The 23645-nt window shown below is 39.1% G+C and overlaps 1 pseudogene; it reads left to right on the plus strand.

Moving 5' to 3' along the window:
* Positions 1-10968: 10968 nt before the first annotated feature.
* LOC100671689 (large ribosomal subunit protein uL11-like) lies at positions 10969-22313 on the plus strand (annotated as a pseudogene).
* The last annotated feature ends 1332 nt before the right edge of the window (positions 22314-23645 follow it).

Consider the following 23645-nt stretch of genomic DNA (forward strand, 5'->3'; position numbering starts at 1 on the left):
AAAGGACAGCACACAATACAGGGGAAGTCAGCACAAGTGGACTCAACCAAAAGCTAAGAAGTTTCCTGAATACAACCAAACACTTCGAGGGACTGAGTAGCAGAGGCCGGGGTTTAGGGACCATGGTTTCAGGGGACATCTAGGTCAATTGGCATAACAAAGTGTATTGAGAAATGTTCTGCATCCCACTTTGGTGAGTGGCATCTGGGGCCTTAAAAGCTAGCAAGTGGCCATCTAAGATACATCAATTGGTCCCAACCCACTTGGAGCAAAGGAGAATGAAGAACACCAAAGACACAAGGAAAATATTAGCCCAAGAGAAAAAAGGGCCACATAAACCAGAGACTCCATCAGCCTGAGACCAGAAGAACAAGATGGTGCCCGGCTACTACCAATGACTGCCCTGACAGGGAACACAACAGAGAGTCCCTGATGGAACAGGACAAAAGTTGGGTGCAGAACTCAAATTCTAGTAAAAAGACCAGACTTAATTGTCTGACTGAGACTAGATGGAACCCAGAAGACATGGCCCCCAGACTCTTTATTAGCCCAGAACTGAAACCATTCCTAAAGCCAATGCTTCAGACAAAGATTAGGCTGAATTATAAGACATAAAATGATACTCATGAAGAGAGTGCTTCTTAGCTCAAGTAGATACATAAGACTAAATTGGCAGCTCCTGCCTGGAGGCGAGATGAGAAGGCAAAACAAGGACTGGAGCTGGTTGAATGGACATGGAAAATCCGGGGTGGAAAGGAGGAGTATGCTGTCACATTATAGGGATAGCAGTGAGGGTCACATAATAATGTGTGTATAAATTTTTGTATGAGAAACTAGCTTGAATTGTAAACTTTCACTTAACGCACAACAAAAAAAATTACTGAGCAATATCATCAATATCACACAGAAAATTTTGCTGAAGATCATTCAAGAGCGGCTGCAGCAATACATCAACAGGGAAGTGCAAGAAATTCAAGCAGGGTCAGAAGAGGGCATGGAACAAGGAATATCATTGCTGATGTCAGATGGATCTTGGCTGAAAGCAGAGAGTATCAGAAAGATGTTTACCTGTGTTTCATTGACTACGCAAAGGCATTCGACTGTGTGGATCATAACAAATTATGGATAACATTGCGAAGAATGGGAGTTCCAGAACACTTAATTATGCTCATGAGAAACCTATACATAGACCAAGAGGCAGTCATTCAAACAGAACTAGGGGATACTGCGTGGTTTAAAGTCAGGAGAGGTGTGCATCTGGGTTGTATTCTTTCACCATACTTATTCAATCTGTATGCTGAGCAAATAATCCAAGAATCTGGATTATATGAAAAAGAATGGGGCATCAGAATTGGAGGAAGACTCATTAACAACCTGCATTATGCAGATGACACAACCTTGCTGTGAAGAGGACTTGAAGCACTAGCTGATGAAGATCAAAGACTACTGCCTTCAGTATGGACTGCACCTCAACATAAAACAAAAATCCTCACAACCGGACCAATAAGCAACATCATGATAAATGGAGAAAATATTGAAGTTGTCAAGGATTTCATTTTGCTTGGATCCACAATCAATGATGCCCACAGAAGCAGCAATCAAGAAATCAGATGACGCATTACACTGGGAAATCTGCTGCAAGAGGTCTCTTTAAAATGCTAAAAAGCGTAGATGTTACTTTGAGGACAGAGTTACACCTGGTCCAAGCCATGGTGTTTTCAGTCACCTCATATGCATGTGAAAGCTGGACAAAGAATAAGGAAGACTAAAGAAGAATTGACGCCTTTGAATTCTGGTCTTGGTGAAGAATATTGAATGTACTGTGGACAGCCAGAAGAAAAAACAGACCTGTCTTGGAAGAAGAATAGCCAGAATCCTCATTAGAAGCAAGGATGGAGAGACCTTGTCTCACATACTTCAGACATGTTATCAGGTGGGGCCAGTCCCTTGAGAAGGACATCATGCTTGCTAAAGTAGAGGTTCAGCGAAAAAGAGGAAGATCCTCAACAAGATGGATTGACATAGTGGCTGCAACAATGAGCTCAGACATAGCAACGATTGTGAGGGCGGTGCAGGACCAGTCAATTTTGTTCTGTTGTATGTAGGGTAGCTATAAGTCGGAATCAACTCGATGGCACCTAACGACAACAATGATCAGTGATGTCAGTGATGTCAGATATATTTTCATGTGCTTACTTGCTATCTGAATGAGTCCTGGTTGCACAACAGTTAAGTGCTCAGCTGCTAACCAAAAGATTGGCTTTCAAACCCACCCAGCAGCTCCACAGGAAAAAGATCTGTCAGTCTGCCCCCATAAAGATTACAGCGTAGAAAACCCTGTGCAGCAGTTCTACTCTGTCACATGGTGCCACTGAAAAAAAAATTTTTTTTTTTTTAGTAGAAATTGACTCAATGACACCTAATGACAACAGCAACTTGTTATCTGTATATCCTCATTGTGAAATGTCTCTGGATGTTTTTTTGCCCATTTTCTAATTGGTTTGCTTTGTTTTCTCTGTTGATTTTTGTAAGTTCTTTATGTATTCTAGATATGAGTCCTTTCCCAAATATGTGATTTGCAAACATTTTCTTCCAATCTATAGCTTTTATTTTCATCATATTGACAGGGTCTTTCACAGAGCAAAAGTCTTCAGTTTTGATGAGCCCCAATTTATTACCATTTTTTTGTGGATCATGCTTTTGGTATCATCTCTAGAACTCTTCATCAAGCTCTAGGTCCTGAAGACTTTCTCCTGTGTTATCTTCTAAAAGTTTTATGTTTAAATCTATGGTCAATTTTGAGTTAAATTTTGTATAAGATGAGGTTTAAGTCAGGGTTCAAATTTTGCATATGAATAACCATCGTTCCAGCACTATTTGTTGAAAAGCCCATCTTTCCCCCATTGTACTTTTGTAAAAAATTGTTTGGCTATACTTGTTGTGTGGGTCTATTTCTGAGTTCACTGTGTTCTGTTCCATTGCTCTATGTATCTATCCCCTACACCTATACCACACAGCCTTGATTCCTGACACTATATAATAAGGCTTGAAAGAGGGCAAAATTATTCCTCACAATATTCTTCTTTTTCAAACTGTTTTAGCTATGCTAGTTCCTTTGCCTTTCCATATAAATTTTAGAATAAACTCGTCTTCATCTACGAAAAAATCTTGCTGGGATTTTGGCAGGAATTGCTTTAAACCTGTATATCAACTTATGGAGAACTAACATCACGGTTATGTTAAGTCTTCCAATCCATGAGCATGGTATGTCTCTCTGTTTCTTTAGATCTTCTTTCATATTTTTCATCAGCATTTTGTAATTTTCAGCATACAAGTCCCGTTCATGTTTTGTTAGATTTACATCTAAGTAATTTCATTTTGAGTGCTTACAAATGGTATTCTATTTTTAACTTCAGTTTACACATATTCATTGATAGTACAGGCAGTCCCCATATTACAAATGAGTTCCGTTCCTAAGTCTGCCTTTAAGTCGGATTTGTACATCAGTCAGAATAGTTAGGTACAGTTTGTACCTAACGTCAGTTAGTCAAATTTTTGTCTTAGTATATAGTGTACGTTTCTATGCATAAAAAACATTAAAAAAAAACAATCCCAGAAACACTAAAACATCTTTAACATAATAATGCAGTAATAATAATAATGTTTTCGTGCACATTGCAAAGTAGCACCCATTTGTTATTACAGACCATTGTACATACTTTGAATTTTTAATATAATAGGCTTTATGGGGATTGGTTCATAACTATGGGTTGTACCTAAATCAGACGTTTGTAATCTGGGGACTGTTTGTACATAGAAATACAATTAATTTTTGTATATTATCATATATTCTGAGGTCTTGCTGAACTCACTAGTACCTTTTTTTTTTTTTTTTTGATTCCTTGGGATTTTCTACACAGACCATCATTTCATAAGCAAATAGGGACAGTTACATTTCTTTCTTTCAAATCTGTATGCCTTTTATTTCTTTTTCTTGCTTTATTCCACTGGCTAGAGATTCTAGTACTTTGTCAAATAAGAATGGAGAGAGTAGATATTCTTGACTTGTTCTCAGTCTTAGAGGGAAAACATTCAACCTTTCACCACTAAGGACAATTTCAACAGTTTTTTTTTTGTAGATGTTTTTTATCAAGTTGAGAAAGTTCCTCTCTATTTTTAATTTGCTGAGTTTTTGGTTTGGTTTGTATTGTTCTTGTTTTTTTGTTCATGATTGGGTGTTGGATTTTATCAAAATTTTTTCATCATCAATTGATGTGATTTTTCTTATTTGGCCTATTGATATGATGGATTGCATTGATTGGTTTGGCATTAATGAACCAGCCTTGCATTCTGGAATAAGGCCCATTTGGTTGTGATATATAATTCTTTTTATATATTGCTGAGTTTTATTTACTAATAGTTTGTTAAGAAGTTTTGTATGTGTATTCATAAGGAATATTGGTTTGTGGCCTGTTTTGTACTCTTTCTTTGGTTTTAGTATTGGGTAATACTAGCTTCATAAAATTGTTTGAAAACTGTTCCCTCATATTTTTCAGAAAAAATCTAGTGGAATTGATGTTAATTCCTCTTTAAAGAGTTGGTAGGATTCTCCAGTGAAAGCTTCTAGGCTGGAGAGTTCTTTTTCAGGAGTTTTAAGATTATGAATTTAATTTCCTTAATACTTATAAGGCCATTCAAATTATCTATTTCATATTGAGTTGTAGCTTTTGCTTTTCAAGGAATTGGTTCATTTTACCTAAGTTATCAAATTTATGTTTGTAGAGTTGTTCATAAAACCCAAAAAACTCATTGCCATCAAGTTGATTCCAACTCCTAGCGACCCTATACGACACAGTAGAACTGCCCCATAAGGTTTCCAAGGATGTAAATCTTTATGGAAGCAGACTGCAACATCTTTCTCCTATGGAGCAGCTGGTGGATTTCAAACCACTGGCCTTTTGGTTAGCAGCCAAGTGCTTTAATCACTGTGCCACCAGGGCTTCTGGAATTGTTTATAATATTCCTTTATTATCCTTTTTATGTCTACAGTGTTCATAGTTACATTCCCTGTTTTTTCTCTCATGATATTAGTAGTTTGTGTCTTCTCTCTTTTTTTCTTTATCATTCTTACTAGAGGATTGCATGTTTTATTGATCTTTTCAAAGAACCAGTTTTTTGTTTCATTGATTTTCTTCATTGTTTTTCTGTTTTCAATTTTATTGATTTCTTCTGTTTATCGTTTCCTTCCTTTTGCTTCATTTGGCTTTATTTTTGCTCTTCTTTTTCTAGGTTCTTGAGGTGGGAGCTTAGATTATTGATTTGAGGTGTTTCTTTTCTAATGTAAGCATTTTAGTGCCATAAATTTTCCTCTCAACACTGTTTTACCTGCATCCCCAAAATTCTGATAGAGTGTGTTTTCATTCTTATTCTATTCAATGTGGTTTTTTTTTTTTTTTTATTTCCCTAGTGACTTCTTCTTTAATCCATGGATTATTTGGAAGGGTATTTAATTTCCAAGTGTTAGAATATTTTCCTGTTGTCTTTCTGTTATGGGTTTCTAGTTTGACTCCATTGCATTCAGAGAACACACTCTATGATTTCAATTCTTTTAATTTTTTCAAATTTGTTTTATGCTCCAGGATATGGTTTATCTTGGTATATGTTCCATGAGCGCTTAAAAAAAATGTGTATTCTAATTGGTCTCAACCCACCTGGATCAAAGGAGAATGAAGAACACCAAGGTCACACGACAACTAAGAGCCCAAGAGACAGAAAGGGCCACTTGAACCAGAGACCTACATCATCCTGAGACCAGAAGAACTAGTTGGTGCCCGGCCACAATCGATGACTGCCCTGACAGGGAGCACAACAGAGAACCCCTGAGGGAGCAGGAGATCAGGGGGATGCAGACCCCAAATTCGCATAAAAAGACCATACTTACTTGTCTGACTGTGACTAGAGGAATCCCGGCAGTCATGGTCCCCAGACCTTCTGTTGGCACAGGACAGGAACCATCCCCGAAGACAACTCATCAGACATGAAAGGGACTGGACAGTGGGTAGGTGAGAGATGCTGATGAAGAGTGAGCTAATTATATCAGGTGGACACTTGAGACTGTGTTGGCATCTCCTGTCTGGAGGGGGGATGGGAGGATAGAGAGAGTTGGAAGCTGGCAAAATTGTCACGAAAGGAGAGACTGGAAGGGCTGACTCATTAGGGGGAGAGCAAGTGGGAGCACGGAGTAAGGTGTACATTAACTTATATGTGACAGTCTGACTTGATTTGTAAACATTCACTTGAAGCTCAATAAAAGTTAATAAAAAAAAAAGATATAAACATGCCAGCCAGCCCAACCACAGGATGCTGCCCGGGTAAATGCACTGAAACCGCACCTGCCACACCCGTCGATGTATGTGTGCCTGATCTACTCTGTGACCAAAGGACAATGGCTTTGTGCGGCTGAGACATGCACTGTGCAGAACCTTTACTACGATGCTCATTAACGCTCATGGTCGGATGTTAGAGTAATGGCCCAGTCTGCATTGTCCCTGCATCTCTGGCCTTGGCAAGCCCTCTTCTACCCACCCTGACTTGGTCATTCAACTCTCTTTGGCCACATTAATAATGGCAAAGGGACTATAGCAAACATGATGCAGGCAGAGGCTTTAAAACCATCAGCATCTTGGAATACTCTCTCTTGTGACTCTTGGAAACCCTGTGACCAAGCAAACAAGCCCGGGCTAGCCTGATGGATAAGGAGAGATGCCCAGCTGCCCCATCACCCCAGCCAACAACCAGCCAACCACAGACATGTGAATGAGCCTATGCCCGCCAGCTGAGCACAGGTAAGCCCAGGGGAGACAAGAACTGGCCAGCTGAGCCCGGCTTGAATGACCAGCATGCAGACTTGTGAGACAAATAAATTAGGAGATGGCAAATTACAGCCTGTGGGCCAAATCTGGCCCACCTCTTGTTTTTATAAATAAAGTTTTATTGGAACACACACACACAAAAAGAATGTGTATTCTGCTTTTGTTGTATGTTGTTTAAAGGCTATTGGTTAATGGTGTCTATGGAATTTTTCTCTGTCTTTGCTGATTTCTGTTTAGTTGTTCATAAATTGTTGAGTGAGAAGTGTTGAAGTCTCCATCTATAATTGTGGATTTGTTTATTTCTCCTTTCTGTCCTTTCAGTTTTTGATTCATATATTTAGCTGCTCTGCTGTTTGGTGCATAAACATTTAGGATTGCTATGTCTTCTTGGAATTCCAGGAATTGATGGAATATCAACTGAGATGTTTCAACAAACAGATACAGCACTGGAGGTGCTCACTCATCTATGCCAAGAAATATGGAAGACAGCTTCCTGGCAAACTGACTGGAAGAGATCCATATTTACGCCTATTCCCAAGAAAGGTGATCCAACTGAATGTGAAAATTATAGAACAATACCATTAATATCACACGCAAGCAAAATTTTGCTGAAGATCATTCAAGAGCAGCTACAGCAGTATATCTACAGGGAACTTCCAGAAATTCAGGCTGGTTTCCGAAGGGGAAAAGGAACTGGGGATATCATTGCTCATGTCAGATGGATCCTGGCTGAAAGCAGAGAATACCAGAAGGATGTTTACCTGTGTTTTCTTGACTTTGCAAAGGCATTCAACTGTGTGGATTGTAACAAATTATGGATAACATTGCGAAGAATGGGAATTCCAGAACACTTAATTGTGCTCATGAGGAACCTTTACATAGATGAAGAGGCAGTTGTTCAGACAGAACAAGGGGATACTGATTGGCTTAAAGTCAGGAAAGGTGTGTGTCAGGGTTGTATCCTTTCACCACACCTATTCAATCTGTATGCTGAGCAAATAATCTGAGAAGCTGGACTATACGAAGAAGAATGGGGCATAACGATTGAAGGAAGACTCATTAACAACCTGCGTTATGCAGGTGATACAATCTTGCTTGCTGAAAGTGAAAAGGACTTCAAGCACTTACTGATGAAGATCAAAGACCACAGCCTTCAGTATGGATTCCACCTCAACATAAAGAAAACAAAAATCCTCACAACTGGACCAGTGAGCAATATCTTGATAAACGGAGAAAAGATTGAAGTTGTCAAGGATTTCATTTTATTTGGATCCACAATCAACAGCCATGGAAGCAGCAGTCAAGAAATCAGAAGACGCATTGCATTGGGCAAATCTGCTGCAAAGGACCTCCTTAAAGTGTTGAAGAGCAAAAATGTCACCTTGAAGACTAAGGTGCCCTGGACCCAAGCCATGGTATTTTCAATTGCATCATATGCATGTGAAAGCTGGACAATGAATAAGGAAGACTGAAGAAGAATTGATGCCTTTGAATTGTGGTGTTGGCAAAGAATATTGAATATACCATGGACTGCCAAAAGAACAAACAAATCTGTCTTGGAAGAAGTACAACCAGAATGCTCCTTAGAATCAAGGATGACAAGACCGCATCTTACATGCTTTGGACAAGTTGTCAGGAAGAATCAGTCCCTGGAGAAGGACATCATGCTTGGTAAAGTAAAGGGTCAGCCTTCAACGAGGTGGATTGACACAGTGGCTGCAACAATGAGCTCAAGCATAACAACGATTGTAAGGATGATGAAGGACCGGGCAGTGTTTTATTCTGTTGTGCATAGCGTCGCTATGAGTTGGAACCGACTCCACAGCACCTAACAACAACAACAATAATATCTTCTTGGTAGAGTGACACTTTTATCTTTGTATAATGTCATTCGCTCCCTGGTAATATTCTTTTCTCTGAATTCTATTGTATCTGCTATTAATATAGCCACATCTGCTTTCTTTTGATTAACATTTGCACTATTTATCTCTTTCCATCCTTTTACGTTCAACCTATATATATGTCATTAAATTTGAAGTACGTTTTTTGTAGACAACATAAAGTTGGGTCATGTTTGTTCTGTTTGTTTGTTTTTTAATCCACTATGCTAATTTGTCTTTTAATTGGGGTATTTACACTACTTACATTTAATATAATTATTGATATGTAAGGGCTTAAGTCTGCCATTTTATTTTTTTCTGCTTTTTTTTATAAAAGAATGTTCTGTGGCATTCCTTTCCAAAGGTAGAGCTAGAACCAAGAGTGGAATGTACAAAGAAGCAGATTTTGTTCAATAGAAGGATTAGTTTTCTAACAATTAGAACTTTCTAACAGTGCAATGAAGTAGCAATTTTCCAGCCACTGGGAATATTCAAGCAGAAGTTGGATGACGAATTTTCTTGTAGGGTCAGATTGCAGGAGATTCCTATACCATTTGGAAGTTTTGATGAGTTGACGTCTATTCCATTGCTTCTCAAATATTAACCTTCCTAAAAATCACTTGACTATCTTGTTAAAATGCACATTTTGATTCAGTAAGTTTGGAGTGGATCCTGAGGTTCTACACTCCTAACAAGCTCCTCGGTGACGCTGATGTTGCTAGTCCATGGACCACACTTTGAGGAACAAGTTTGTCTGCCTCTCTTCTCAATGAATGTTCAAATCAAACAAAATAAATAACTGGTTTTCTGCATAAAAGAAACATTGACATCTGAGCTCAGTCTATAGATGGCTGTTCCTCTGCTTGCCTAAAATGCAGCATTCACACCACCAGAAAAAATTGCCTAATTTACATCTTAATTTTTATGTTTTAATTCTGTAGCTTGATCACCAAGTCCTTTCCGAAACTGTATACCCTGAGATGCCAGCCTTCTGCAGGGTGTTAGAGTTTCTTGAGGAAAAGGAAATCTAAGATCAATTGAATTTGAGAATCCAGTAGCCTGCACTTTTGGAAATTTACAAAGCCCATTAATTTTCTAAAGCCTATATGAGTACTGAAATGAAGAAACACGCTTCATTTCATTTATCTTAAGCTTATCTGAAGGAGCTCTGGTGGTACAGTGGTTAAAGTGCTTGTCTGCTAACCAAAAGGTTGGTGGTTTGAACCCACCAGCCATTCTGTGGGAGAAAGATGTAGTAGTCTGTTTTCATTAATAAAGATTTGCTGCCTTAGAAACCCTATGGGGCAGTTCTACTCTGTCCTATAGGGTTGCTATGAGTCAGAATCAACTTGACAGCAGTGGGCTGGGTTTGGTTTGGTTTGGTTTGGTACCCTTATTTGACCCCAAAATCTGATAACTCCTATTAACATTTTAAAGGCCAATAGAGTTCTAAGTGACCCAGGGAGGAACTGTTGATCACAGAGGATTTCGGTATTTTTCTCTCTCATGATATATTATACAAAGTATATTATTTAACACTTTGTCCAAAGCAGACACGTCTTCTCAGGAAAACAATTAAATTCTTAACCTTGTGTATGAGACGTCTTGTCTTAGTTTGGATTTCCCCAGAAGCAGACCACAAGACAGGGCTTTTGAGCACAAAAAAAATTTTTGAGAGGGACTGGTGATCCCAGAAAACACCAGCAGGGGAGTGGGAAAGAGACAGGGAAAAGAAGAAAGACAAAAAGGGTGAGTTATTGAGCAGGGTACTGTTATGGGCAACTGAGGCTTAATCCCACTGGGACCTCTGGGTGATAGCATAGAATATATTTCAAAATTGTCTAACCACGCCAGCCCTCATACCTCCATTCCTTCTTCCCAGAGAAGAAAGGCAACTAGAGTATTTATCTTAAAGTCCTCCTATCCATCTTTGGCTAAGGGCTGCTCCCAGGGGTGTTAACTCTCTCATACTTCCTGTCTGCACTGCCCGCAGCTGAAAGAAAGTGCTAGGCTGAGTGTCACAGTGCTTGCAATAGGAAGCCTTGTTCTTGGTGTCAAGGGAATATGAGTGGGGCACTGACACTGTCTGCCACATCTCTAAATTCTAAACTTTGTTTTTTTTTTCCCTAGTCCCTTCTTGGCTCCAGTGTAGTTAAATGTACAACCCTATTAATAAAATAATTTTGAGGTAGTCGGTGCAACTTCTGGCCTCTCAGCTTTTGGCTCAGAGGAGGCCTAGGTGCAACTTTCTTCAATTGTCCAGTGTCGGGGTTAATCCGGCACCAGCTGTCTCTTCCATGCCACTCAAGTTTGACCCCAACAAGATCAAAGTCACCTACCTGAGGTACACTAAGGGGGAAGTCAGTGGCATGTCCACCCTGGCCCCCAAGATTGGACCCCTGGGTGTGTCTCCAGAAAAGGTTGGTGATGACATTGCCAAGGCAACCAGTTACTAGAAGTGTTCAAGGATTATAGTGAAACAGGCCATTCAGAAAGATAGGCCCAGATTGAGGTGGTACCTTCTGCCTCTGACCTGATTCTCGAAGCCCTCAAGGAACCACCCAGAGAAACAAAGAATCAGAAAAATAGTAAGCAGGTTAAAAATATCACTTTTGATGAGATTGTCAACATTGCCCAACTGATGCAGCACCAATCTTTAGCCAGAGAACTCTGTGGAAATATTAAAGAAATCCTAGGGACTGCTACAAGGAAGGAACCGGCAGTCTACTTCAGAAAAGAATTAGCCAGTGAAAAATTTATAAATAGCAGCTGAACATTGTCTGATATCGTGCTGGAAGATGAGCCCCCCCAGGTTGGAAGACGCTCAAAAGATGACTGGGGAAGAGCTGCCTCCTCAAAGTAGAGTCGACCTTAATGACGTGGATGGAGTAAAGCTTTCGGGACCTTCATCTCCTGATGTGTCATGACTCAAAATGAGAAGAAACAGCTGCAAACATCCATTAATAATAGGAAAGTGGAATGTACATAGTATGAATCTAAAAAAACTGGAAATCGTCAAAAATGAAATGGAACACATAAACATCAATATCCTAGGCATTATGAGCTGAAATGGACTGGTATTGGCCATTTTGAATCAGAAAATCATATGGTCTACTATGCTGGGAATGAAAAATTAAAGAGGAATGGAGTTGCTTTCATTGTAAAAAAGAACATTTCAAGATCTGTCCTGAAGTACGACGCTGTCAGTGATAGGATAATATCCATACACCTACAAGGAAGACCAGTTAATACGACTATTTTTCAAACTTACACACCAACCACTGAGGCCAAAGATGAAGAAATTGAAGATTTTTACCAGCTTCTGCAGTCTGAAGTTGATACAACATGCAATCAGGAAGCATTGATAACTACTGGTGATTGGAACACAAAAGTTGGAAACAAGAAGAAGGGTCAGTAACTGGAAAATATGGCCTTGGTGATAGAAACGGTGCTGGAGATTGCATGATAGAATTTTGCATGACCAATGACTTCTTCATTGCAAATACTTTTTTCAACAACATAGATGGTGACTATACACATGGACCTTGCCAGATGGAAAATACAGGAATCAAATGAACATCCGTGGAAAGAGACAATGGAAAATCTCAACATCATCAGTCAGAACAAGGCCAGGGGCCAACTGAGGAACAGCCCATCAACCATCAATTGCTCGTAAGCAAGTTCAAGTTGAAACTGAAGAAAATTAGAACAAGTCCACAAGAGCCAAAGTACAACCTTGAGTATATCCCACCTCAATTTAGAGAACATCTCAAGAATAGATTTGACCTATTGAACACTAATGACCAAAGACCAGACCAGTTGTGGAATGACATCAAGGATATCAAACATGAAGAAAGCAAAAGGTAATTAAAAAGACAGGAAAGAAAGAAAAGACCAAAATGGATGTCAGAAGAGACTCTGAAACTTGCTCTTGAACAGCGATTAGCTAAAGCAAAAGGAAGAAATGATGAAGTAAAGGACCTGAACAGAAGATTTCAAAGGGCAGCTGGAGAAGACAAGCTTAAGTATTAGAATGACATGCACAAAGACCTAGAGATAGAAAACCAAAAGGAAAGAACATGCTCAGCATTTCTCAAGCTGAAAGAACTAAAGAAAAATCAAGCCTCGAGTTGTAATATTCAAGGATTCTAAGGGGAAACATTAAACGATGCGGGAAGCATCAAAAGAAGATGGAAGGAATATATAGAATCACTATAGCAAAAAGAATTTGTCGATGTTCAATCATAAGGTAGCATATGATCAGGAACTGATGGTACTAAAGGAAGAAGTCCAAGCTGCACTGAAGGCATTGGTGAAAAACAAGCCTCCGGGAATTGCCAGGATACCAAGTGAGATGTTTCGACAAATGGATGCAGCACTGGAAGAGCTCACTTGAAAATTTGGAAGACAGCTACATGGTCAACTGACTGGAAGAGATCCATATTTATACCTATTCCCAACAAAGGTGATCAAACTGAATGTGGAAATTATCTAACAATATCATTAACATCTCACTCAAGTAAAATTTTGCTGAAGAACATCCAAAAGTGGCTACAGCAGCATATAGACAGGGAACTGCCAGAAATTCAAGCTGGATTCAGAAAGGAATGTGGAACAAAGTATATCATTGCTGATGTCAGATAGATCCTGGCTAAAAATGGAGAATACCACAAAGATGTTTACCTGTTTTATTGACTATGCAAAGGCATTTGACTGTGTAGATCATAAGAAATTATGGACAACAGTGTGAAGAATGGGAATACCAGAACACTTAATTGTGCTCAGTTAAGAACCTGTACATAGATCAAGAGACAATCGTCCAAACAGAACAAGGTAATAGTGCGTAGTTTAATGTCAGGAAAGGTGTGCATCACGGTTGTATCCTTTCACCATACATATTCAACCTGTAAGCTGAGCAAATAATCCAAGATGCTGGACTATATGAAGAAGAACAGGGCATCAGATTGGAGGAACTCATTAAGAACCTTCGATATGCAGTTGACACAACCTTGCTTGCTGAAAGTGTAAAGGACTTCAAGCACTTACTGATGAAGATCAAAGATCACAGCCTTCAGTATGGATCACACCTTAACATAAAGAAAACAAAAATCCTCACAGCTGGACCAATTAGCAACATCATCATAAATGGAGAAAAGATTGAAGTTGTCAAGGATTTCATTTTACTTGGAACCGCAATTAACACCCATGGAAGCAGCAGTCAAGAAATCAAAAGACGTGAGGCGGGGCCAAGATGACGGAGTAGTCAGACCCTTCCACTGAACCCTCTTACAACAAAACCCCAAAAAACAAGTGAAAGGGTTATATTTATGACAAACTAGAAGCCCTGAACATCAACGGCAAAGATAGAAAATGAACTGAGCAGCATGAGGAGGGAGAGATGGTTCAGAAGTGGAGAGGAGCTGCTGGACCTGAATCCCTGGGATCCCTCAGGCTGCACTAGGCTGGTGGTAGCGCTTGGCCGCAGTTTCCTCCAGGAGGAACAGCCAGACTCACAGCCTACTCACACCTCCGGAACCAGAGAAGAATGATGCTCTCCACAAAAGCTAAGTACTTGGGTATATTTTACTGCACCCCCAGGCCCCAAGCTGGCTTCAGTGGCTGTCAATTTTCCTGGGCCTGAGATAGGTCCTGTTGCACATCCTGAACCATTCTCTCCAACTTAGAGAAGGAATAAATTCAAAATTGGGGAAAAGATAATCTGTCAGCTCCACTAACCTGAGGAGCTCAGGATAGAAGCAGCTCCTGTCCAGGCATAAAAGGTCCATGAACTTTGAATATCTTTCCCCCCTGCATGTACCTGTGTGGGCCCATTTCGGGAGAATAGGCCCTTGTTGGCAGACTACAACTGTTTCAGCTGTACGGTGGAGAGGTGGGTGTTTGATGTTTGACACTGCTTTGCCTATTAAACAGGGTCCTCACCTACCCACATCAGGGGCCTAAGGACTCGTGGCTCCACTCAGGTCACACAGCCACCTGTGACAGGGGTCTAAGGATAACTGGTGCCTCCCAGTCCTTGCAACCAAAAGCACTGGGTACCCAAGGTCCATCTGCAGCACCCACCTACCTGTGCACTCTAGAAAACAGGGATGCCCTTTCCTCACAGGCACTCAGAGGATGGTTGTCAGCTCCCTGCCTTGTTCAGAGCATGACACCCTGCTGCAACCAGATACTGGTACCTACATCAGTCATCCCTGCCCCTCTAAGACTGTAGGACAGAGCCTGTACCACACACTTCATGACCAACTACCTGGACACCTGAGCTGAATCCATACAAGAAAAGTGAATGGACTCCTAGACTCATATACCTGGTAACAGCTCTAGCCATCTGGTGACAGGACATCAGAGCATCAAAGGCAAAAATAAGCAAGTTCACTCAAGCAGCCTATTAGGACATATCAAAACGAAACAAAGCAAGAAGCTAGGATATAGTAAGCAAACATAAAATAAACTAACACAATAACTTATAGATGGCATGGAGATAACAGTCAATATCAAATCACATGAAGAAGCAGACCATAATTGCGTCAACAAGTTCTCAAAACAAAGAATCAATGGATCTTCTGGATGAAGGTGCCTTCCTGGAATTACCGGATGCAAAATACAAAAGATTAATATACAGAACTCTTCAAGATATCAGGAAGGAGATCAGGCAATATGCAGAACAAGCCAAGGAACACACAGATAAAGCAGTTGAAGAAATTAAAAAGGTTATTCAAGAACATAATGAAAAATTTAATGAGCTGCAAGAATACATAGAGAGACAGCAATCAGAAATTCAGAAGATTAACAATAAAATTAAAGAATTAGACAACTTAATAGAAAGTCAGAGGAGCAGAATTGAGCAAGTGGAAGGCAGAAGTGATGAAGAAAAATCAGATAAAAGGATTTTTTAAAATGAAAAATGTAATCAGATAAAAGAATTTTAAAAAATGAAGAAATCTTAAGAATCATGTGGGACTCTATCAAGAGAGAGAACCTACAAGTGATTGGAGTACCAGAACAGAGAGGGATAATAGAAAATACAGAGATAATTGTTGAAGATTTGTTGGCAGAGAACTTCCCCGATATCATGAAAGATGAGAAGATATCTATCCAAGATGCCCATCAAACTCCACATAAGGTAGATTCTAAAAGAAAGTCACCAAGAAATATTATAATCAAAAATGCCAAAATGAAAGGTAAAAAGATTTCAAAAGCAGCTAGGGATAAACAAAAAGTCATCTACAAAGGACAGTCAATATGAATAAGCTCATACTACTCAGCAGAGGGAATACTGGTGGTGTAGTGGTTAAGTGCTACGGCTGCTAACCAAAGGGTCAGCAGTTCAAATCCACCAGGCGCTCCTTGGAAACTCTATGGGGCAGTTCTACTCTGTCCTATGGGGTCGCTATGAGTCGGAATAGACTCAATGGCACTGGGGTTTTTTTTTTTTTAATGCAGCAGAAACCATGCAGGCAAGAAGGCAATGGGATAACTTATATAAAGCATTGAAGGAAAAAAATTACCAGCCAAGAATCATATATCCAGCAAAACTGTCTGTCAAATATGAAAGTGAAATTAGGACATTTCCAGATAAACAGAAGTTTAGGAAATTCATAAAAACCAAACCAAAACTACAAGAAATAATAAAGGGAGTTCTTTGGCTAGAAGATCAGTAATATCAGGTATCAACCCAAGACTAGAACACTGGACAGAGCAATCAGAGGTCAACTCAGACAGGGAAATCACAAAAATAAATCAAGATTAAAAAAGGTTCACAACAGGAAAACAGCGATGTTATTACATAAAAGGAGACAACATTAAAACAATAAAGAGGGACTAAGAAATGTAGTCATAGATCTTTCATATGGAGAGGAAGACAAGGCAATATAAAGAAAGACAAGTTAGGTTTAAACTTAGAAAAATAGGGGTAAATATTAAGGTAACAACAAAGGAGACTAACAATCCTACTAATCAAAATAAAATACAAGAAAAAATAGAAAGCAGAAACAAAATCAACTATGATGAATAAGAGGAAAAGACAATATATAAAGATAAACTATTCAGCACAAAAAATTAAGTGGGAAAAAGAAACTGACAACACACAAAAAAAGACATCAAAATAAAAGCACTAAAATGCACCAATAAAGAGGCAGTGAGTGGCAGAATGGATTAAAAAATACACAATCCATCCATTTACTACCTACAAGAGACACACCTTAGACTTAGAAACACAAACTAAAACTCAAAGGATAGGAAAAAAGTATATCAAATAAACAACAATCAAAAAAGAGAAGGAGTGGCGGTCTTAATCTCTGACAAAATAGACTTTAAGGTTAAATCCACCACAAAGGACAAGGAAGGACACTATATAATGATTTAAGGGACAATACAGCAGAAGGACATAACTATATTAAATACTTATGTACCCAGTGACAGGGCTCCAAAATACATAAAACAAACTCTTACAGCATTGAAAAGTGAGATAGCTCCACATTTATAGTAAAAAAAAAAAAAAAAGCAGGAGACTTCAACACACCACTTTCAGTAAAGGACAGAACATTCAGAAAGAAGCTCAGTAAAGACAGGGAAGATTGAAATGCCACGATAAACCAACTTTACCTCACAGACATATACAGAACATTCCACCCATCAGTAGCCAAGTATACTTTCTTTTCCAGTGCACATGGAACATTCTCTAGAATAGACCACATATTAGGTCATAAAGCAAGCCTTAGCAGAATCCAAAACATCAAAATATTACAAAGTATCTTCTCTGACCATAAGGTCATAAAAGTAGAAATCAATAACAGCAAAAGCTGGGAAAAGAAATCAAACACTTCGAAACTGAACAATACCCTGCTCAGAAAAGACTGGGATATAGAAGACATGAAGGATGGAATAAAGAAATTCATAGAATCTAATGGAGAATGAAAGCACTTCCTATCAGAGCCTTTGGGACACAGCAAAAGCAGTGCTCAGAGGTCCATTTATGTCAATAATGTACACATACAAAAAGAAGAAAGGACCAAAATCAAAGAATTGTCCCTACAACTTGAACAAATAGAAAGAGAGCAACAAAAGAAACCCTCAGGTGCTAGAAGAAAGCAAATAATAAACATTAGAGCAGAATTGAATGAAATAGAGAACAGAAAAACAATTGAAAGAGTTAACAAGATCAAAAGCTGGTTCGTTTGAAAAACTTAACAAAATTGATAAACCATTGGCCAAACTGACAAAAGAAAAACAGGAGAGGAAGCAAATAACCCAAATAAGTAATGAGATGGGCGATATTACAACAGATCCAACTGAAATTAAAAGAATCATTGTCAGATTACTATGAAAAATTGTACTGTAACAAATTTGAAAACCTAGAAGAAATGGATGAATTTCTAGAAACACACTACCTACCTAAACTAACACAAACAGAGGTAGAACAAATAAATAAACCCGTAACAAAAGAAGAGATTGAAAACGTAATTAAAAATCTCCCAACAACAAAAAAAAGCCCTGGCAAGGACAGCTTCACTGCAGAGTTCTACCAAACTTTCAGAGAAGAGTTAACACCACTACTGCTAAAGGTACTTCAGAGCACAGATAAGGACAGAATACTCCCAATCTCGTTTTATGAAGGCAGCATATCCTTGATACCAAACCCAGGTAAAGACACAACAAAAAAGGAAAATTATAGACCTATATCCTTCATGAACTTAGATGCAAAACTCCTCAACAAAATTCTAGCCAATAGAATTCAACAACATATTAAAAAAAATTTCACTATGACCAAGTGGGATTCATACCAATATGCAGGGATGGTTCAACATTAGAAAAACAATTACTGTAATCCATCATATAAATAAAACAAAAGAGAAGAACCACATGATCTTAAGTATTGATGCAGAAAAGGCACTGGACAAAGTCCAAAACCCAGTCATGATAAAAACTCTCACCAAAACAGGAATAGAAGGAAAATTCCTCAGCATAATAAAGGGCATTTATACAAAGCCAACAGCCAACATCATCCTAAATAGAGAAAGTCTGAAAGCATTCCCCTTGAGATCAGGAACCAGACAAGGATGCCTTTTATCACCACTCTTATTCAACATTGTGCTGGAGGTCCTAGCCAGAGCTATTAGACTAGATAAAGAAATAAAGGGCATACAGATCGATAAGAAAGAAGTACAAGTATTCTATTCGCAGATGACATGATCTTATACACAGAAAACCCTAAAGAACCCTCAAGAAAACTACTGAAACTAATATGAGAGTTCAGCAGAGTATCAGCATACAAGATAAACATACAAAGATTAGTTGGATTCTTCTACACCAAAAAAAAGAACATTGAAGAGGAAATCACCAAATCAATACCATCTACAATAGCCCCCAAGAAGGTAAAATACTTAGGAATAACTCTTACCAGAGGTATAAAATACCTATACAAAGAAAACTACAAGACACCAAAAGAGACATACGTAAGTGGAAAAAAAATACCTTGCTCATGGATAGGAAGACCTAACATTGAAAAATATCTATTCTACCAAAAGCCACCTATAGATACAATGCAATTCCGATCCAAATTCCAACATTTTTTAATGAGATGGAGAAAAAAATCACCAGCTTCATATAGAAGGGAAAGAGGCCTCAGATAAGTAAAACATTACTGAAAAAGAAGAATGAAGTGGGACGCCTCACTCTAACTGATTTTAGAACCTATTATACTGCCACAGTAGTCAAAACAGCCTGGTACCAGTACAACAACAGTTACACAGACCAACGGAACAGAATTGAGAATCCAGACATAAATCCATCCACATATGAGCAGCTGATATTTGACAAAGGCCCAAAGTCAGTTAAATGGGGAAAACACAATCTCTTTAACAAATGGTGCTGGCATAACTGGATATCTATCTGCAAAAAAATGGAACAAGACCCATACCTCACACCATGCACAAAAATGAATTCAAAATGGATCAAAGACCTAAATATAAAATCTAAAACAATAAAGATCATGGGAGAAAAAATAGGGACGACGTTAGGAGCCCTAATACATGGCATAAACAGTACATAGAGAAACTAGATAACTGGGAGCTCCTAAAAATCAAACACCTATGCTCAGCCAAAGACTTTACCAAAAGAGTAAAATGATTACCTGCAGACAGAGAAAAAGTTTTTAGTTATGACATTTCTGATCAGCATCTGATCTCTAAAATCTACATGATACTGCAAAAACTCAACTACAAAAAGACAAATAACCCAATTAAAAAACGGGCAAAGGTTATGAACAGGCACTTCACTAAAGAAGACATTCAGGCAGCTAACAGAGACATGAGGAAATGCTTACGATCATTAGTCATTAGAGAAATGCAAATCAAAACTAAAATGAGATTCTATCTCACTCCAACAAGGCTGGCATTAATCCAAAAAACACAAAATAATAAAAGTTGGAGAGGTTGTGGAGAGACTGGAAAACTTATACACTGCTGGTGGGAATGTGAAATGGCACAACAACTTTGGAAATTGATTTGGTGCTTCCTTAAAAAGCTAGAAATAGACCTACCATACGATCCAGGAATCCCACTCCTTAGAATGTATGCTAGAGAAATAAGAGCCTTTACACAAACAGATATATGCACGCCCATGTTCATTGCAGCATTGTTTGCAATAGCAAAAAGATGGAAGCAACCAAGGTGCCCATCAAGGGATGAATGGATAAATAAACTATGGTATATTCGCACAATGGAATACTGCACATCAATAAAGAACAACGATGAATCTGTGAAACATGTCATAACATGGAGGAATCTGGAAGGTATCATGCTGAGTGAAATTAGTCAGTTGCAAAAGGACAAATATTGTATAAGACCACTATTATAAGAACTCGAAATATAGTTTAAACAAAGAAGAAAATACTCTTTGATGGGTACGAGAGGGGGGAGGGAGGAAGGGAGGGAGGGAGGGAGAAGGGTTTTCACTAATTAGATACTAGATAAGAACTATTTTAGGTGAAAGGAAATACAACACACAATAGAGGCGAGGTCAGCACAACTGGACTAAACTAAAAGCAAAGAAGTTCCCTGAACGAACTGAACACTTCAAAGGCCAGCGTAGCAAGGGTGGGGGTTTGGGGACCATGGTTTCAGGGGACATCTAAGTCAATTGGCATAATAAAATCTATTAAGAAAACAAATATGCATCCCACTTTGGAGAGTGGCTTCTGGGGTCTTAAATTGCTAGCAAGCAGCCATCTAAGATGCATCAATGGGTCTCAACGCACCTGGAGCAAAGGAGAATGAAGAACACCAAAGACACAAGGTAATTATTAGGAGCCCAAGAGACAGAAAGGGTCACATAAACCACAGACTCCATCAGCCTGAGACCAGAAGAACTAGAGGGTGCCCAGCTACAACCGATGACTGCCCTGACAGGGAACACAACAGAGAACCCCTGAGGGAGCAGGAGAACAGTGGGATGCAGATCTCAAATTCTCCTAAAAAGACCAAACTTAGTGGTCTGACTGAGACTAGAAGGACCCCGAAGGTCATGGTGCCCAGACCTTCTGTTAGCCCAAGACAGGAACCATTCCCAAAGCCAACACGTCAGACAGGAATTGGGCTGGACTTTTTTTTTTTTTTATGGTGTAGAAAATGATACTGGGGAAGAGTGAGCTTCCTGGGTCAAGTAGACACACGAGACTATGTGGGCAACTCCTGTCTGGAGAAGAGATGAGAGAACAGAGGGGGTCAGAAGCTGGCCGAATGGACATGAAAAGAGAGAGTGGAGGGAAAGATTGTGCTGTCTCATTAGAGGGAGAGCAACTAGGAGTATATATCAAGATGTATGTAAGTTTTTGTATGAAAGACTGACTTGGTTTATTCATTTAAAGCGCAATAAAAGTTAAAAAAAAAAAAAAAAGAAATCGAAAGACGCATTGCTTTGGGCAAATCTGCTGCAAAATACTTCTTTAAAGTGCTGAAAAGTAACAAGATGTCACCTTGAAAACTAAGATGCGCCTGACCCAAGCCATGGTGTTTTCAATTGCCTCATATGGGTGTGAAAGCTGGACAACGAATAGGGAAGACTGAAGAACTGACACCTTTGAATTGCGGTGTTGGAGAAGAATATTGAATATGCCACAGACTGCCAAAAGAAAAAACAAATCTCTCTTGGAAGAAGTACAACTAGAATGCTCCTTAGAAGCAAGGATGGTGAGAGTTTGTCTCACATGCTTTGGACATGTTATCAGGAGGGACCAGTCCCTGGAGAAGGACATCATGCTTGGTAAAATAGAGGGTCAGCAAAAAAGAGGAAGACCCTCAATGAGATGAACTGACACAGTGGCTACAACAATGGGCTCAAGCATAACAATAATAGTGAGGACGGCGCAGGACTGGGCAGTGTTTCGTTCTGTTATACATAGGGTAGCTATGAGTAGGAACTGACTCAACGGCACCTAGCAACAACAGGGACTGCTCCATCTGTTGTCTGCAATCTTGATGGCCACCACCTTCATGACATCAAATATAGCATCAACAGTGGTGCAATGGAATGCCCAGCTAGCTAAGAACTACAAAGGAAAATGTTTCAATAAAGGATCATTTGATAAACAAATAAATAAAAATAATAATTTTGAGAATACTGAAACATCCATCCCCAAACCTTCTTCTGGGGCTCTCACATTCTCTCTTTCCTTCCTCCACTGCTCCCCACTCCTTCCCAGGCCTTCGGAGCACTTAAAAACAATGAGCAGCAACATGATGAGTGTAACGTATCACGGAATTGTATATGTAAAAATTACTGAATTGGCGAATGTTTTATTATACATATTCTTACCAGAATAATAATTTTTTTAAAAAACAGTGATCAGGATCCTGCCTCCTGGCCTTGAAAGGTTGCTGACTTTCAGGATGGGAAATTATGGGAGCCAACCATTCCTGTAACAACATCCAAAGCCTCTGTCCTCTGTAATTGACCTTGATGGAGTTTATGTATTTGCACGTGATTCAAAGGGCTCTATTTTTTCAATATTCAAAATCATCTCTCCTTGAGTTTTTCTGTTTGCATAGTGTTACTATCCCTTTCTTCCCTTTCCCTTCAGATGACACTATGCATCTCTATTTTGGTCGGTTTCCTGTTAAATGTGCTTCCTTTCCTCTTTCTATTCCAGCTCCTTATTCATCTCCTCCCCCCACCCCCCGCTCGTTTATTTGCTGTTATTATTTTACCCTGAGTTTGACCTCAGCCTTCTACTGCCATGCCCCGTCCTCCCCACACCACCCACAATAGTTGGACCTTTTTATTTCTATTGACCACATCACCAGCTCTCTATTGCTTGTGACCCTTTCCTTACCCTTGTTTCCTTTTTGTTTTGTTTTGTTTTTAGTCCTTCATTACCCAGAATTCCCTGGCAAATGTCCAAGACAAGACTGCATATTTTTCTAAGCCTTCCCTCTCTTTAAGTTCTTCTTTCCTTTCTCCCCTTTGCCTCTGGCTTCCTGAAAGTCTGCCTCAAAGATCCATTTTATGTCTTTGTTTATGCAAATAACAAATACTTCATTTACTGTTTTGAATCAATGGTGCTTTTCAGCTAATTGAGAACTTGTTTCTTCTTTAAAACACTTGTTACTTCTCTGAAAACACTGTATTAGAAGAATCAGATAAACCTATCAGATGCTTTATTGAAATATTTCTGCACTCTCATTGCAGAATTCCAAATATGTGGCATCATGCATATTTGGAGCCAGACTGCTGACAAGATGCCCTCAATCACCCACAGTCTCTTTATGTGTTTTTCCATCAAATGTGACTTCAGTTATTAAGATGTCCCAAGTAACTAGACTTGCCAACAGCCTCCTAAATACTCGGCTGAGGAAACCTGATATTGTCAGGAGAGGCT

This window comes from Loxodonta africana, chromosome X, assembly GCF_030014295.1.
Source record: "Loxodonta africana isolate mLoxAfr1 chromosome X, mLoxAfr1.hap2, whole genome shotgun sequence".
Lineage (NCBI taxonomy): Eukaryota > Metazoa > Chordata > Mammalia > Proboscidea > Elephantidae > Loxodonta > Loxodonta africana.